A 19,328-nucleotide genomic window follows, 5' to 3' on the forward strand; every position below is an offset into this window, starting at 1 on the left:
CACTTTTTTCTGTGACAATGCCACTCCCAAACCATAATCACTGCTGTCAGTGTACAAACAGTAAGTCAGGGTTGTATCTGAGTGGTATAGTAATCCACTGTTATTTAAACTAGCTTTTATCTCCTGAAATCTTTGCTGCAGTTCTGTGTCGACATAAAAGTTGCAATTTTTTTTTTTAACTTGTTAGGTTTGGTGAGTTTAGAGTCTGATTCCTGATAAAACTTTAAATAGAAATTACATATTTCCAAAAAGGTCTTTTAATTGCTTTTTGGTATTAGGCATTGGGAACATAGCTATAGCCTGAAACCTGTCTTTCTTTGGTATCTTTCCTGTGGGTGTGATAACCTGTCCCAAGAATTCTCTCCCCTTCCTGGCAAACACACACTTACTTAGTTTTAGCTTCTTGCTGCCCCCTTCTAAGGGCACCTAACACTTCCCTCAGTAGATGGCAGTAACTTTCTGAGTCAACAGATGCCATCAATATGTCGCCCACATAAATTGTCAGTTTGCTCGAAAGCTCTCAATGTAAAACATGATGTAATGCTCTTATAAAAATAGCCACATAAATGTTCAGACCAAAAGGAACTACCTTAAACTGGTAGCATCTGCCACCTTACAAGAAAGCAGTATACTGCCTACTCTTCTTGGCTAAGGGAATTTGCTACATACCATATGTCAGACCCACACTTGACATTGTTTCGGCATGGTGGAACTGATAGATCAGATCATCCGTATTTTCTGGTATTCAGCTTTCTAACATCTAATACGAGCCTCACTGATTTATCCATCTTCTTGACAACTAGTGGATTATTTTATTGACTATTGCTTCTCTCTATTATCCCTGTCTGCAGCATTATTTCCAGTTCTATTTCAACTACCTTCCTTAGTGCAACAGCTGTATGGTATGGTCTCTGCATGAATGGTTCATTTGGCTTAACATTTATAACACATTCAAAGTCTTTCACCCTTCCTGGCACATCAGAAAATGTCATTTTATTCATACAACAGATCATGCAAGTCCTGCCTTTGTTCTTTACGTATCCCTTCAATATTATCAATTTTGTTTTAATTTCTGACATTGCCTTCTTCAGATCTGTGGCTGCCTCGACTGTGTACTGTTTTCTCTTGCCCTTTAATCCACTACAAGTGATGCTATCATCATTTTCCCTGTTAATGACTTGGTGAGGTCTATGATTAAATTAGTCCCACTTTCATCTATCTTTAACTGGTTTCTTTTGCAGTCTAGAACAGCTCCTACATCGGTCATCTAATCCACCCAATAATAAAATTCATACAGAGTTCAGGAATAAACATACAGTTTTGGCTAAACTCAATATCGCCTGTCATAAAGTACACTTGGGTCCTAACAGGTTTGCTTAACCTGTTGGTTGCACCCCTAATCCGCATTCTGACTGGCAATTCCATAACTTCTGTAATGGATTTCAGATGTTCAAAAAACATTTCAGGGACCCCACTAATCTCATTGCTTGAATCAAGAAGTGCTTCAGTCTTAAACCCTCCAACACTCATTTTAATTTTTGGTTGTAATTTTATTAGTTGATTATTTCTAAAAGGTTCTTACTCAAACATATCCTTCTCAGTACTTTGAAATTCATTTATAGCACCTCTCATGGTTGTAATATTGAATTCTCCCTCTATGCGGTTCATTGCCTTATTGCTACTCCCAGAACTAATATTACATTTCTATTGTTTGTATCCCCTGCTGTATCGACAGCACACTGCAAAACATTGTTGTCTACCACACCAGTTTCATCAAAAAGTTCCTCAGTAGCTGCCAATAAATTCGTATTTATTTCATTTTCCTCATGATAAATTTTTTTCTCCACTGTGCTGTAGTATTTCTGGTGGCCTGGTCTTTTGTTGTTGCTTTAAACTGCTGATTACATTTATAAATTCCCCTCTAATTTCGTCTAGCCCTGACTTTGGTACCCAAAAAGTACTTATTGCTATGTCTACAATTCCATTTCCATTAGTTACATCTGCTAGTGCCCCCTCTCTGCAATAAATTTTGTCTTCTGTGCATGAAGAACTATTTACAACAATAACATGTACATTACGCACAGGATCTGCCTCTGCAGCACTGCTGCGTACAACACACATCTGAGGCATTGCTCCCAATAATGGATTCACAAAGATCTCCAATAATACCATGTACACCATTAATATTATTAGGTGGCTCTACTTTCACTACCTCATATACTGCATCCTCTGCACTAGCATCAACATCAGCATTAGCACATGCAACATTAGCAACTTTATTGACACAAGATTGAAAATTCACATCACCATTGACAATATTTGAAATACCACATATGCAACCAGCACAAGGAATATTAACACACAAAGGATCCACCCTTCCAATATTTGCATACGGTAGAAGCATAACTGTTACTTCATTTACAATTTTCTCATGCTGCTCAGTAGTATTAATACACACACTCAACTTTTCTAGTGTCACTACAGTATCAGAACTAACAGAATTATGATACCTCAAAATTGTTGGACTAGCGTTTCCATTGTCAGAAATATTTGAATCTTCACCATTCATTCCATCACTTGACTCGGCCCATTGAAACAAATCTCTTACATTTTCGAAGACACTGTTTTCTTTGAATTTTCTCTCTCCCTTCCTTTTCTTCCCAGAACTTTCAAAAACTTCTCCACAGAATTCACCTTCACCCAAAATCCTCTCCATATGGAACGAATTAAACTGGCTATGCATAGGTGCCTTAGTCAGCCTTTCTCCCCTGATCCTTTCCCAAGCATTGTCAGGCTTTATCCTCACTCGTACCTTAGGTGGGATACCTACTCATTTCCCCAGTTGCGAGGTCTATCTGACCCCCCCCCCCCCCCCCCCCCCCCCCCCCCCCCCCGCTGTCCCTTCAACATGATCATATTGTGGCCTATTGTAATCCCTTCTATAATTAGATCCTGAATTTCTCCTATCATTATTACAGGAATCTCTGTGGGAGTTTCTGTTGTCATCCCTGTAATTACCCTTTACCCTTCCATCTTGATTTCTGTCATTTTGGGAATTTTTTCTGTTTGTCAGTGGTAAAGCTGTATCCATATTCCCAACATAATCAAGGAATAAGTCTGCATCATCTCCTGGAGCATTTATGAGATCACATCCTACATTTTCAGGCAATCTCCTCTTTAAATTGGAAATGATTATTAATGGCCCCATTGGCTTGTCCAAATGTGCTAATTTTTCTGTTTCTTCCATACAAAAATCTCTCATATTTCCCATTCCTGGTCTACACAGGGTATTTGGGGAGGAAATGTCAATATTTTAAACAATGATAGTATAAGTAATTCTGAACAAAAAGTTATATGAACATAGGTTTGCAAATGCTTCGTTATGTAGGTGTAGGTATTGAAAGGAACTTTAATTCTGCAAAACTGATGTGCACAATGTGAATGTATGTGCAATACAACTTGACTGTAATGTGATTTTCTTGTAAACAATGCACGAGAACATGCCTTGTTTATACTATGCAACCTACCATGTATTATGGTCATGTGACGTATGTAGTACAATCGCCCATTGTTGCACTGTTGTGCTGTGTATGCTGCATTATGTATAGTACCGGTGACAGATCAGTTAGCTATGTAGTGTATGGCGTTACTGTGTTCATACAAGAGCTGCTAACAATGCCACACATCTACAGTAATGAGGAATACACAGATGTGGGGTATGTTTATGGCATCTGCGACGGTAGTGCTACCACTGCAAGAGAAGAATACCACAGGCGCTTTCCGACTCGACGATTACCTGATCGCAGGGTATTTACCAAAGTGTTTGTCACTTTGCGTGCAACAGGCTCTCTTCCGAGTAGATATTTTTCTTCCAAGCATGCACGTTAACAAACTTTGCAAGAACAGGAAGAAATTATCGCAAGTGTTGAGCAATTCCTGGTACGAGCATACAAAGAATGTCCCCACATATGAATGTCCCATAGATACGTGTATGGGAAACATTACATGCAGAAGACCTGTATCATTTCACATACAGCGTGTCCAAAATCTCCACGTTGGGGACAGTGCCCAACAACTGCAATTCTGTCATTGGGTAATTGAGAATAGTCATTAGCTTCCCTACATGCTATTCACTGACGAATCCCTGTTTTCACGACATGGAATAAACAACACACACAATAATCGTGTATGGTCATCGGAAGATACACACACTTCAGTGGATAGCACTTTCCAAGTTCGTTTGCCATAAATGTTTGGTGTGGCATGATCGGTAACCTTTTGATAGGTCCATTTGTTATGAATCAGTGATTGATGGGAGAGAGGTACCTGAATGTTTTAGAAAATTCGTTTGTGGAACTATTGGAAGATGTTCCTTTAGCCAAGCGAACTGGAATGTACTTTCAATATGACGGTGCCCATCCACATGTTACCGCACCTATCCTAATCGTTGGATTGGTCGTGGCAGTGCTATTAACTGGCCTCCAAGATCACCTGACCTTACATCTTTAGATTTCTGTTTATGGGGTTGGATGAAATCAAAGGTGCACAAAGTGAAGGTAAATACATGAGATGAAGTGCTTCGTCGCATGATGGGCGCTGCTGAATTGAATTGATTAGGAACCAACCACAGGTAATTTAACAAGCAACACAACATGTTATCGCTAGAGCGCAAAAGTGCAATGATGTTCGTGGTGTGATATTTGAACCTGCTCTGTGAACTGTACAACATCTGTATGATCAAGTGTTAAAGCTGTTTGTAAAAGATGTGGTACGTCTTTTTCAACTGAATACATGTAACATCCCCCCCATGAACCATGGACCTTGGCGTTGGTGGGGAGGCTTGCATGCCTCAGCGATACAGATGGCCGTACCGTAGGTGCAACCACAACGTAGGGGTATCTGTTGAGAGGCCAGACAAACATGTGGTTCCTGAAGAGGGGCAGCAGCCTTTTCAGTAGTTGCAGGGGCAACAGTCTGGATGATTGACTGATCTGGCCTTGTAACATTAACCAAAACGGCCTTGCTGTGCTGGTACTGCGAACGGCTGAAAGCAAGGGGAAACTACAGCCGTAATTTTTCGCGAGGACATGCAGATTTACTGTATGATTAAATGATGATGGCGTCCTCTTGGGTAAAATATTCCGGAGGTAAAATAGTCCCCCATTCAGATCTCCGGGCGGGGACTACTCAAGAGGACGTCGTTATCAGGAGATAGAAAACTGGCGTTCTACGGATCGGAGCGTGGAATGTCAGATCCCTTAATCGGGCAGGTAGATTAGAAAATCTAAAAAGGGAAATGGATAGGTTAAAGTTAGATATAGTGGGAATTAGTGAAGTTCGGTGGCAGGAGGAACAAGACTTTTGGTCAGGTGATTACAGGGTTATAAATACAAAATCAAATAGGAGTAATGCAGGAGTAGGTTTAATAATGAATAAAAAAATACAAGTGCGGGTTAGCTACTACAAACAGCATAGTGAACGCATTATTGTGGCCAAGATAGACACAAAGCCCATGCCTACTACAGTATTACAAGTTTATATGCCAACTAGCTCTGCAGATGATGAAGAAATTGATGAAATGTATGACGAGATAAAAGAAATTATTCAGGTAGTGAAGGGAGACGAAAATTTAATAGTCATGGGTGACTGGAATTCGTCAGTAGGAAAAGGGAGAGAAGGAAACATAGTAGGTGAATATGGATTGGGGGGAAGAAATGAAAGAGGAAGCCGCCTTGTAGAATTTTGCACAGAGCATAACTTAATCATAGCTAACACTTGGTTCAAGAATCATAAAAGAAGGTTGTATACCTGGAAGAATCCTGGAGATGCTAAAAGGTATCAGATAGATTATATAATGGTAAGACAGAGATTTAGGAACCAGGTTTTAAATTGTAAGACATTTCCAGGGGCAGATGTGGATTCTGACCACAATCTATTGGTTATGAACTGCAGATTGAAACTGAAGAAACTGCAAAAAGGTGAGAATTTAAGGAGATGGGACCTGGATAAACTGAAAGAACCAGAAATTGTAGCGAGTTTCAGGGAGAGCATAAGGGAACAATTGATAGGAATGGGGTAAAGAAATACAGTAGAAGAAGAATGGGTAGCTCTGAGGGATGAAGTAGTGAAGGCAGCAGACGATCAAGTAGGTAAAAAGACGAGGGCTAATAGAAATCCTTGGGTAACAGAAGAAATATTGAATTTAATTGACAAAAGGAGAAAATATAAAAATGCAGTAAATGAAGCAGGCAAAAAGGAATACAAACGTCTAAAAAATGAGATCGACAGGAAGTGCAAAATGGCTAAGCAGGGATGGCTAGAGAACAAATGTAAGGATGTAGAGGCCTGTCTCACTAGGGGTAAGATAGATAATGCCTACAGGAAAATTAAAGAGAGCTTTGGAGAGAAGAGAACCACTTGTATGAATATCAAGAGCCCAGATGGCAACCCAGTTCTAAGCAGAGAAGGGAAGGCAGAAAGGTGGAAGGAGTATATAGAGGGTTTATACAAGGGCGATGTACTTGAGGACAATATTATGGAAATGGAAGAGGATGTAGATGAAGACGAAATGGGAGATAAGATACTGCGTGAAGAGTTTGACAGAGCACTGAAAGACCTGAGTCGAAACAAGGCCCCGGGAGTAGACAACATTCCATTAGAACTACTGATGGTCTTGGGAGAGCCAGTCATGACAAAACTCTACCATCTGGTGAGCAAGATGTATGAGACAGGCGAAATACCCTCAGACTTCAAGAAGAATATAATAATTCCAATCCCAAAGAAAGCAGGTGTTGACAGATGTGAAAATTACCGAACTATCAGTTTAATAAGTCACAGTTGCAAAATACTAACGCGAATTCTTTACAGACGAATGGAATAACTGGTAGAAGCGAACCTCGGGGAAGATCAGTTTGGATTCCGTAGAAATTTTGGGACACGTGAGGCAATACTGACCCTACGACTTATCTTAGAAGAAAGATTAAGAAAAGGCAAACCTACGTTTCTAGCATTTGTAGACTTAGAGAAAGCTTTTGACAGTGTTGACTGGAATACTCTCTTTCAAATTCTAAAGGTGGCAGGGGTAAAATACAGGGAGCGGAAGGCTATTTACAATTTGTACAGAAACCAGATGGCAGTTATAAGAGCCGAGGGACATGAAAGGGAAGCAGTGGTTGGGAAAGGAGTGAGACAGGGTTGTAGCCTCTCCCCGATGTTATTCAATCTGTATATTGAGCAAGCAGTAAAGGAAACAAAAGAAAAATTCGGAGTAGGTATTAAAATTCATGGAGAAGAAATAAAAACTTTGAGGTTTGCCGATGACATTGTAATTCTATCAGAGACAGCAAAGGACTTGGAAGAGCAGTTGAACGGAATGGACAGTGTCTTGAAAGGAGGATATAAGATGAACATCAACAAAAGCAAAACGAGGATAATGGAATGTAGTCAAATTAAATCGGGTGATGCTGAGGGAATTAGATCAGGAAATGAGACACTTAAAGTAGTAAAGGAGTTTTGCTATTTAGGGAGTAAAATAACTGATGATGGTCGAAGTAGAGAGGATATAAAATGTAGGCTGGCAATGGCAAGGAAAGCGTTTCTGAAGAAGAGAAATTTGTTAACATCCAGTATTGATTTAAGTGTCAGGAAGTCATTTCTGAAAGTATTTGTATGGAGTGTAGCCATGTATGGAAGTGAAACATGGATGATAACTAGTTTGGACAAGAAGAGAATAGAAGCTTTCGAAATGTGGTGCTACAGAAGAATGCTGAAGATAAGGTGGGTAGATCACGTAACTAATGAGGAGGTACTGAATAGGATTGGGGAGAAGAGAAGTTTGTGGCACAACTTGACTAGAAGAAGGGATCGGTTGGTAGGACATGTTTTGAGGCATCAAGGGATCACAAATTTAGCATTGGAGGGCAGCGTGGAGGGTAAAAATCGTAGAGGGAGACCAAGAGATGAATACACTAAGCAGATTCAGAAGGATGTAGGTTGCAGTAGGTACTGGGAGATGAAGAAGCTTGCACATGATAGAGTAGCATGGAGAGCTGCATCAAACCAGTCTCAGGACTGAAGACCACAACAACACATGTAACATGCATGTTGTAATGCATTATGTACTGAATGCAAAGTAAATAAACATTATGTAAAAATATGTAACACAACTGTACTTCTCTGTAACATTGTTTTCAAGAAAAGTACATTATGGTCCAGTTGTGTTACATATACATTCACGTTGAGCACATCAGTTTTGCAGAATTAGTTTCTTTCAATACCCATACCTCCCTAATGAAGCATTTGCGGACCTATGTGCATACATGATTTTTTGTTCAGAATTACGTTAGTATCACTGTGTAAAATATTGACCTTTCCTCCCCAAGCACCCTGTATATAGCCCCATTTAAAAAAAAAATATTTTGGATTGTTTTACCTCTTCCGACTATTTATTTAAAATCCTTTCTCAGAGTCTTCATAAGTCATGAAATTGTTCAGATTTTGGTTTGCCCATGACAAAGCTTCCCCTTCTAATGCCCCTTAATGCCCCTATCATAAACTTAATCTTTTGCAAATAAGTCATTCCATCCGCACATCGATCTCTCCAATATGCAGCAAAATTGGCAGGATGACATTTTCCATCATTATTAAAACATCTGATATTCTGAATATTATGTATGGGCTGCATATTTACAATGTTGCTAACATTTCCATGTTCCATCTTAGTTACCTTTGAAACTATATTTTTGATTTGTTTTTATATCTCAGTATTGACATCAAGCTCTAATTTACTCACTTTACTATCTACTTCATTAAATTTTCATTATACCAATATGATTCCTTTCCAATTCCCCTTTCAGCCATTCTTTCAATTTGGAATTTTCAGCTGTGCATTTTTCATCCAACTTCACAATTTTGTCCTTTACCTCTGCATTTAATCTGACACATTCTTGTTCATTTCTGTCTATTTCTAATCTTAGCTTGCCTTGCAATTCTGACAGCCCCTGATTTAATCTTTACTCCACAGACTGTATACTGCTTTTTATTTCATTCATACTACTCTTTAACTTCTTTTAACTGTTCGTTCATTTGGCTGCCTTGGGTTTTTAATTGCACATCTTGTGCTTGCACACTATTTTGAACATCATTTACACTTTTCTGTGATTGAACAAGAGCGCTCAAAATTTCTGTGAATGTACTTGCAACAATAATGTCTATTTGAACAATAATATTTTAATCTGTTAATTCCACATCACTTACAGCATTATTCGCTGTTGTTGTTTCCCCCATTATGACAAATAAAGAAAACAAACACAAACATTTGCAATACACAACAATAAAAGCTACATGTAACTCACACTTGCAGATTTACTTAACTTTTGAAGTTTACGTCTCCACTACTGCACTTCGTAGCGCCAGAAGGTACTGCCGCACTGAATCTGCCTTTGTCTCAAGTTGTACTGCACTGCTGCTGCCACCCATGTGGTTTCCACTGCTTGTGTCTGCCGCCTGCGTGGTTTCTGCTGCTTTAGCTGCTGACAATCTTCCGTTGAAGTGCCAAATCTTCGTTTAATCCTTCTTCACTGCTTCTTGCCACAACCAACACTACCTTTGGGTCGTCTGATATGATCCAGACGTCTCAGACAAGCCCCCATTTTGTAACGCTAAATGGCCCTGCTCACTACAAAAAATCTTATCATTTTCTGTTAACTTATTGGCTGTCTAGGGACGATTTCACTTAGCTTCTTGCCAATACTAGGGTTACATGATATTTGTTCACTTAATGCAGCTGGCTGGGCTAAATAAAAAAAAAAATCACTGTTCAAAACATATTACTTTATTCCGGTTAAGTGGTCATATGTACACTCTAGCACTGCTCCAATGGTAAAGATCCCAAGCAATATGTGTCTGGGCCCCTCACCACTTGCGCTGCTTCTGCCACATTCTGACACGCAAGGTTCTCTGTCCAAAATAACAAAACTCCTACACTTTTCCCACATTCTGGCATTCTAAAACTATTTTCTATGTCTAAATATCTCTGTTATTGAGCAAATATAACTATTGTATTTTAATTCCACGGAAAATCTTCTAAGACATATGGCCCGTGGATACATTATGTAAGCATACTGATTCCCTTAAAAAATAACCAACATGTGGTAATAGGCTCTTTGCATTATTTCAAAGAGCCTCTATGATGTCGTCTGGCACTGACCATTGATGTTGTTGTAATGTTATATGGGCAACTGGGTGGAGGTGTTGATGGACAAGAGCTTGTGTTATTTCAGTGGAAGCTAAGTAACCAACTACAATAGGGTGTCCAGGATTGTCGGGTTTATGGATGCTGAGAAGGACGTAGAACATAGGTGTGTGTGTGTGTGTGTGTGTGTGTGTGTGTGTGTGTGTGTGTGAGAGAGAGAGAGAGAGAGAGAGAGAGAGAGAGAGGGGGGGGGGAGGGGGGGGGGGAGGCTCATTGTGATGGAAAGGGATAGGTCTAAGGATTTTAGTAGATATTGGTGATTTTGTTTGATGTCTGGGGAGGAATCACTGCAGCAGAGATTGCAGGTGGAATAGTCACAGTTGGTGGAAGCATTCTGTCAGTCAGTCACTATGATTTGTCACGAAAGTGGTGGAACCTTTGTCTGTAGGGAGGATGATTTAATCAGGATCCATCTCGAGATTATCGAAGGGTGCACTTTCTTCTGTTGTGGGGTTTGTGTTCTTTGGAAGAAACCTGGGGAAGGATGGTGAGCCCAAGTTGCAGCTAAGGAATTCCTGGAATATCTGTTGTGAAGCCATCGTACAACTGTCTCCTGAATCAGTACTGAGAGATTTACATGTCAGTTGTCAAGTGTGTGATATATGTACCTCAGCATGTTTTAGGATTATACTATCCCATTATTACATGCTATAAAGCAAGGGAACATCAATGCATTGCAATACTGTACATACAACTAGCCACATAAATATCAATATTGTCTTGTGGTGTAACTTACCTGAAAGTTTCTATGCTATTACGCACCATCAGAAGTAAAAAAACATATAGGTCTTCCATGAAACTCTCTTGTTGTCATGTAATAGTCTCCCAAGGCTCATTTAATCCTGCTAACAAGGGAAACTCCCCATTGCACTCCCATCTCAGATATAGTGGTAAGAGGGCCCAGCAGACAGCACGTCAAAAATTGAACACACATAAAGAACGAAAACAGGAAGAAGATTTACTGGACTGTGAAAAAAGAAAGCAAGATAAAAACAATGAATGGTCCAAGAACAAGAAGTACAATATAGAGCAGCTAGGACCAGAAATAGTGTCATGGTTAAGTGATTATGGTGTTGAACTGTGAAGCATGTGAGCCTCGTTCAAACCTCACTCATGCCAACTTCTTTTCCTTCTTCCCACTATTTGCTTGATTCAAATTTATATCTGTGTCATGGTGTAACATCTGTTTGCAACAGTGAGGTGTAAGGTATGGACTCAACAACTACTGTTAGCAGCTGAAAGGAAGTGGCTTTCAAATGAGAACCACAAACATTTGATAAGTCAACCGAATCATCCACCAGAAAACATGTCTGGTGTGTCATAAACGGTATTAGTGGCAGTATGTGTTTCGTATTATAAGAATCTCTTATCGACGCACATAATTTGTACGACTGGTAAGTGACTGAGATATGCTTTCTTACCTGATATAAATGTGAATGTGATCACTCCCAAGTACATGATGAAAATGTAATAGTTTCTCACATAAGCTGCAACAAATGAATGCAACAGTTTCACAATCACACAGTTTCTCTGTGCTCTGTCAAAACATATGTTCATAACATTTTTGAAATTGAATTCAGTTTTTGAAGTCTTTGACTCTTGAATTCCCTTGTTGTTTTCATTTCTGTGAGACGTCTATGTGGTATCTCGCTTGCTCTCACTATTTATCACATTCACTTGCAACAGTAACATATTCTTACCACGTGACACATATTCTATAACCAATGTATAGTATGACAACTGCCAGGACTACAGAAAGAGAACAGACTTTTCTGTGACTGGTTGGACAGTTCATAATCTTGTAGAAAAAAAGATGATGTGACAGGGTAGTTTTGGACATGGCTTGTCTGCTTTGCAGTCAAACACCATGAGCATTTACAACGCTGTTGCTGTTGTATGCTGTTCTTTATTGCATTTCTTGTGTGTGGACTGTTCACTGTTTTTTTTTTTACAGTTCGGTACACCTTTTTCCTGTTTTCAAGCTTGACCTGTCTTCAGGCTGTCCACTGGGCCATCTTACCACTAAATCTGAGGGGGGTGCGATAGGGAGTTTCCCTAAAGTAAAAGTTGGTGGCTACTTCTCAAGGACGAAATTGTTATGGTGGGCCCAGAAATACTTCTATCTTTTCATTTAACACTCTGATGCATTCCTCTCCTCAAGTGCAGAAAATTTAAGCTTCCTCAAAATTTGACAGCAACCATCCTTTTTCTTCAAAGTGCAGTACATTCATGCTGCCTGTGTTGCTACCAAATGAATTCTGCTGATTCTCGAGGTGTCTAGCCACCACCAATGAGCCATTCTCTTTTATTTTTAAGCTCTTTAAAACTTGAAACTTCCTGGCAGATTAAAACTGTGTGCCGGACTGAGACTCGAACTCGGGACCTTTGCCTTTCGCGGGAAAGTGCTCTATCAGCACACACTCCACTGTAGAGTGAAAATTTCATACTAGAAACATCCCCCAGGCTGTGGCTAAGCCATGTCTCCGCAATATCCTTTCTTTCAGGAGTGCTAGTCCTGCATGGTTCGCAGGAGAGCTTTGTAAAGTTTGGAAGGTAGGAGACGAGGTACTTGCGGAATTAAAACTGTGAGGACGGGGCGTGAGTCGTGCTTGGGTAGCTCAGTTGGTAGAGCGTTTGCCCGCACACAGTTTTAATCTGCCAGGAAGTTTCATATCAGCGCACACTCCGCTGTAGAGTGAAAATTTCATTCTTTAAAACTTATTTTAAAGTTTCTTCCCATTTGCTCCACATACTTCATTTCACAATCAAGGTGCATTATTTCATAAACTTATGCTTTTTCCATCCTGGTCTCCCCTGTGCCAGTCTTATGCTTTAGCCTGTGCTCCAGTTTGTTGTCTGTTCTGAATACAGAAACCTTTATTGTTAAATAACTTCCCTAGTTTATACGAGTTACTCCCCTAATATGGCATGACTTTATTTCTGCAGATTTTTCTTTTTTTTTGTTGGTTTCTGTGCCCTACCACTGTGTTCATTCTATCAATTAAACATGTATCTAAAGCATTTTCTACCTCTGTTTAACGCAGGTTCACTAGATGTGATAGATGCAGTGATAGGGCACAGAAACCGACAAAACCTAAAAATCCACAGAAATAGTCATATTGGGGGATTATGTCATGTAAGTTGGGAGGTTATTTAACATCAAAGGGGTTAAACTATATTCAGGAGAGACAACAAACTGAAGAAGAGGCTGAAGCATAAAATTGGCATGGAGGAGAACTGAATAGGGAAAGTGGGAGTGTGAAAGAATGTGACAGGATGGTGAAGTAAAGTATGGTGGGCAAACAGGAAGAAATGTTAAGGTTTAAAGAGCATAATAATAAAGAGAATGGCTCATTGGTGGTGGGAAGGCACGTCAAGAATGAACAGTACCACTTTCGTTACCAGTGATAACTCAGTTCAATAATTCTTGGTTCAGTACCAATAGTGGTTCAGTACCAATAGTGCCAACAGATCAGCAGCCTCTGTTGATATTTTTGTTCCTGTGTGCCATTTTTCGGAACCATTTTGGCACAAAGTTTCCTCATTCCCAGATGTTCAGTTAATATCAGGCAAACAGTTTCCCAATCAATTTCAGTTTGCAATCATTTTCTTGGTGAATCTTTGATCAGATCACTCACGTTAACTCATTCTGGCTGTGTTGTCATCTGTTTGTGCTGTTGATGGTCACCAACTATGGTGTTCATCTTTGACATTGGTTCTGCTTTCAGGAAACATTTTGTGCAAATGAAACACTTGTGTAGGCAGGTCGATAGACACACAAACAAACACAAACATACACACAAAATTCAAGCTTTCGCAACAAACTGTTGCCTCATCAGGAAAGAGGGAAGGAGAGGGGAAGACGAAAGGAAGTGGGTTTTAAGGGAGAGGGTAAGGAGTCATTCCAATCCCGGGAGCGGAAAGACTTACCTTAGGGGGAAAAAAGGACAGGTATACACTCGCACACACGCACATATCCATCCACACATACAGACACAAGCAGACATCTTGCTGTGTCTGTATGTGTGGATGGATATGTGCGTGTGTGCGAGTGTATACCTGTCCTTTTTTCCCCCTAAGGTAAGTCTTTCCGCTCCCGGGATTGGAATGACTCCTTACCCTCTCCCTTAAAACCCACTTCCTTTCGTCTTCCCCTCTCCTTCCCTCTTTCCTGATGAGGCAACAGTTTGTTGCGAAAGCTTGAATTTTGTGTGTATGTTTGTGTTTGTTTGTGTGTCTATCGACCTGCCAGCACTTTCGTTCCGTAAGTCACCTCATCTTTGTTTTTATATATAATTTTTCCCACGTGGAATGTTTCCTTCTATTATATTGAAACACTTGTGTCCTTGATAAAACGTCACTCCCAAAAGCGTGCTGGCGCTTCCTGTACGCTACTGTGGCACTCTCACGGAGTTTCACTAAGAAGGCGATTGCGCACCACTGTACATTATTTTGAGATTCCAGTATTGTGACAATTAGCAGACAAAGCTCTTTAAGCTGCTACTCCTTATTGAAACACTGTAGATGCAGGTGCATGCCACTTGGGGATGTGGTGGGGCCGGCCAGTGTGGCCGAGTGGTTCTAGGCGCTTCAGTCTGGAACTGCAAGACCGCTACGGTTGCAGGTTCGAATCCTGCCTCGGGCATGGTGTGTGATGTCCTTAGGTTAGTTAGGTTTAAGTAGTTCTAAGTTCCAGAGGACTGATGACCTCCGATGTTAAGTCCCATAGTGCTCAGAGCCATTTGAACCATTTTTGATGTGGTGGGGAAAAACAAAGATCACACACTGCCTGCAGTAGGAGGCTGCAGGGTTGCCGCCCTAGGAAGGAACGAAAAATATCTGTGTATCTACTTTGTTGTCACAACTCATACATACCCACTGATGGTGAACTGGAAGATAATTGTCTACATCACTAGGTGAATCCTTCACAATTCTGTGAGAACAACATGGCTAGCTTTTGGTCCCAACAGACACAGTAAGAGAGAAGCAATGTTTTTATGATGATGAAAAGGAACAATTGCTACAGTAAACATTGCTTAGCATAGGCTCTTTCCTGCATATGTCGACAAGTGAAATATGTAGTTTTCACACCAGATGTAGTAGGTAACTGCTGCAAGAGAGCACTGTAGTCATCAATCATATTTAGTAGCACATTCAGTATGATGTACGAGCTTGTTTGTGAGTATGAGCCAGATATATTGAAAACAATGCTTGGTGTGCTTCACATTGAGAAACACATTTTGTGGATGGCATAACTGATGCTACAAGGATAACTTTGGGGCTTCTCAACATAAAGTAAAGGAATGAGAGTCATCTGAAAATTCAAAAGTCCTGCCATATTATTTATCTTTAAGCTGATGTTGCTGTGAATGTTGACAGATTAAATATCATTCACCACTTTAAAATAGAATACAGGCTGTAATTTTCTAGAAAAGGAACTTAATAGTGACACTACCAGTAATGTTCTGACAACAGATGTTTCATTTTGTGCCCAAAATTTCTGTTATTAATCTCTGTCATCTGTGATATGTAATATTTGAAAGTGTGGTACATGATTCATTAGACATAATAAGTCTACAGCAGCATTCATATTAAGCTTAGCAAATGGGGAAATCTGTACTGTTTTGCACTTCCATTTGATAGTCCAATGTCCATATATATAATTTGTTGTTATTACAGGAGGTGTTGGAAGAAAGGATAATTAGAGTTTAACGTCCTGTTGATCATACTTAATCTGTGTTTTATTTCTCATAATCAAATTGACAAGGCAGAGCATAAAATCAAAATGTGTTTAATATGAACCGTTTCATAATGAAATGATTTAGGAGAAATGCTAAAAGGTAAAATTAGTTGGCTGGATGCTTATTTGAATGCTGCTCCTCCCAAAAGCAAGTAGCTCCACATCTCTTGGTGGATATACAGAAAGAGCAGGCAAATAAATGATTTGACAGTTAATATAATGCTTTTATCTAAAACTTTTATTTTTGTCTACATTGTTGTTCCACTTCTAATCCTGGTAGATGGCTACACTTATTAAGTCCTTTTTATGTGCCACCTATCTCCCCCCCCCCCTCAAATGATCTAGTTTTATGTCATTTATGATGAGATTCACCCATCTTCAATTTAACAAATGTCATTTTCTGGCGAGAGATGTTGTTGCTACAACCACACTGTATTTCCACTCAACTGGCAGTGAAAGCCACTTAGGATCTGTGAATTCTGCAAGGTTTGTTCTGCATATTTTCATGTATAACATTTGTATTTGTGTTCTGAGAGGGGATATGGGAGACCATCCCTCCATTTGCCTAGATCGCTCTGATACTAATGGGTCTTGCAACGCAGGTGGTCATTAACTTAGTATGTTGTTTCAATCTGGGTCTGTGTTGCTCCCCATATCACAAAAGTTAGTGTGCTAAGCATTAAACTATGCAAGCAGGTCACTACAGCAACATTTCAGTAATACCCAAAGTTCGTTCATTCTGGTTGTAGCAGTTTGTGGATTAAGTACAATAGTTTAGGACACAATCTGAGCAGTCCTCTTCGATTGTTTACAGATGATCAAAACCAGTTGCAAAAGGATTTAGGCAAAGTATCTGTATGGTGCAAAAAGTGGCAGTTGACTCTAAATCATGAAATGTGTGAAGTAACACACATGAGCACAAAAAGCAATTGCGACGTTTCAGTCAAATGATAAATCACACAAATCGAAAGGCTGTAAACTCAACAAAATATTTATGGATTACAATTACGAATAACCTAAATTGGAATGATCTCATGGATAACGTTGTGGGGAAAGCAAACCAAAGACTGTGACTTATTGGCCGAACTCATAGAAAATATAACACGTTTACTAAAGAGACTGCTTACATTAAGCTGGTGCACCCTCTTCTGGAGTGCTGCTGTGCGGTGTGGGATCCACATCTTATAGGATTGACGGAGGACATTGAAAAACTGCAAAGAAGGGCAGTGCAGGAGAGCTTCTGTGAAGTTTGGAAAGTAGGAGATGAGGTACTGGCGGAAGTAAAGCTGTGAGGACGGGGTGTGAGTCGTGCTTGGGTAGCTCAGTTGGTAGAGCACTTGCCCGCAAAAGGCAAAGGTCCCGAGTTCGAGTCTTGGTCCGGCACACAGTTTTAATCTGCCAGGAAGTTTCAAATCCAGTGTTGTCGGCAAACAATTGGGGCTGCAGGAATTGCTCATACATGTCCAGGTTTGATGTTGACACGAGTGCTACTTCAGCAAAAAAGAAACGGACTTGAATGCACTGTTGGGTGAGGCCCAGCTGGACTTGTATCTTTGGGTGTTACATCCTAATTCCATGACCATATTTGGTTGTTCATCAGCCCATATCTTGCCATTGTGACAATAGAATGAGAAGTAGCTTCATCACTGAACAGGATGTGTGACAACATGGTTAAGCCGTGGCACATGGCCATGTGTGTCGCATAGTCCTTAGGTTCGAGATGATGGAGAATTTGGATGTGGTAAGCGTTTTCCTTCAGTATGAACACTTTTGGATGCTGTGTTATTGGCTGAGACTGTGTGTCGACGCTTTTGGACTCTACTTCGATAGCCTGTCGTATGGTCTCCACTGTTTCCTGTGATGTCAACAGCGACCCAGAATATTACTGCAATTTGTTGACTGAACCCCTAATTAATGGTTGTTAGCATTGCTGCCTATTTGCGGTTACATAGTCAAAATATTTCTTGAATCTTGGCAAAGAGTCTCCAACTTATAATGGTGATTTGTTGTCCTGTGATAAAAATATTTTAGATTGTTTACAATAGAGAGACAAAAATAAACATTGTCCCAGAAATGGTTTGAGACTTTTTGGGCATCCTGTTTATTCACTCTTGTTTTGCGTTATTCAGACATTTAATTCAGTTATTCTTAGCATCATCAGCAGACTCTTTGCTCCAGTTCATGGTAAACTGCAGATCAGCTCGCTAGAATACTTCTTTTAATATAAAAAAGAGGTTTTACTTCTTCAAGCATAAGACAGACTTGTTAAGGATTTCATGGTTTGTCACACATCTAAAAATACTATGCAGTTTTCAATGATTGCAAGATAATTGTACTACTGTAGCCCACAAAATCATCCACATTTAAATTCCTGGGAAAATTTATGAGTAGACAATGAGCACGAAAACCTGAAGAGGACTGAGTAGTTAAAATTTGGACAGTATAAATCTTTTTAAAAGTGAAACAATAGAAACTACATGTTGGAATAACAGTATAAGGGATGGGGTAGATTGCTACTCACTGTAAAGATGACAGGTTGAGTTGCAGACAGATGCAACAAAAAGACTGATGCACGTAGCAATTAGCCAAAGCCTTCCACACCAAAGAAACCATACACACCATACAAGCAGGCACACTTCATGCACACTCGGCTGCCACCACCGGAAGCCTCTTTTAAAAAGTGAATTGGTTCTATACCTGATCTTTGACAAGTGTTACGAGAATATCTGGTTAAATGTTATTCTTAAGCTCAAATGAATGTGCTTTATGGAACTACTCTATAACTAAAGACTCTTTTGAATTATTTGTATGCCTCAATTATTGTGGTGCTATACTTTGTTCTGTAGTGCCTGCTGAGTTCAGATAATCTGCTTTTACTACATCTACATGCCCAATCGCTATCCTTGTTGATCTCAAGTGGTTGCCACAGCAAGCACAACGAAGTAGGAATAGGTCGTTCTTGTGTGCTTCCATTTGAACATTAGTGACACTAATGTATTTGTGGTAACACCCAGACCACTGAAAAAATTGTTTAGTTGCATGATTTTTGAAAATAATGTAGGGAATACGTCCTCAGTCTTAGTTGTGTTTCTAACTGGGAAAATGGCTCCTGATCTTGAATATGAAGTAGATTATGCTTCATAACAAAACCACAAAAAATAATTTTGATACGACATTCTTCCATGATATGTCAGTCTTCGTTCTTAATTTATGTTTGCTGTGTTGAAGTTTATTTCAAATTATTCTCTTCAGCAACATTGTACAAAGGTAAAACTCAATGCTTCCAGCGTGTTTGCAGTGTTACTTTTTTTCTGATTATCCATTCACTAATCTAAT

The 19,328-nt window shown here is 39.7% G+C and overlaps 1 protein-coding gene across 2 annotated transcripts in view; it reads left to right on the forward strand.

Moving 5' to 3' along the window:
• LOC124787829 (RISC-loading complex subunit tarbp2) overlaps positions 1 to 19,328 on the forward strand; it is a 163,687-nt gene that overhangs the window by 115,157 nt on the left and 29,202 nt on the right. The window lies entirely within an intron of this gene.

The sequence above is a fragment of the Schistocerca piceifrons genome, chromosome 3 (assembly GCF_021461385.2).
Source record: "Schistocerca piceifrons isolate TAMUIC-IGC-003096 chromosome 3, iqSchPice1.1, whole genome shotgun sequence".
Taxonomy (NCBI): Eukaryota; Metazoa; Arthropoda; class Insecta; order Orthoptera; family Acrididae; genus Schistocerca; species Schistocerca piceifrons.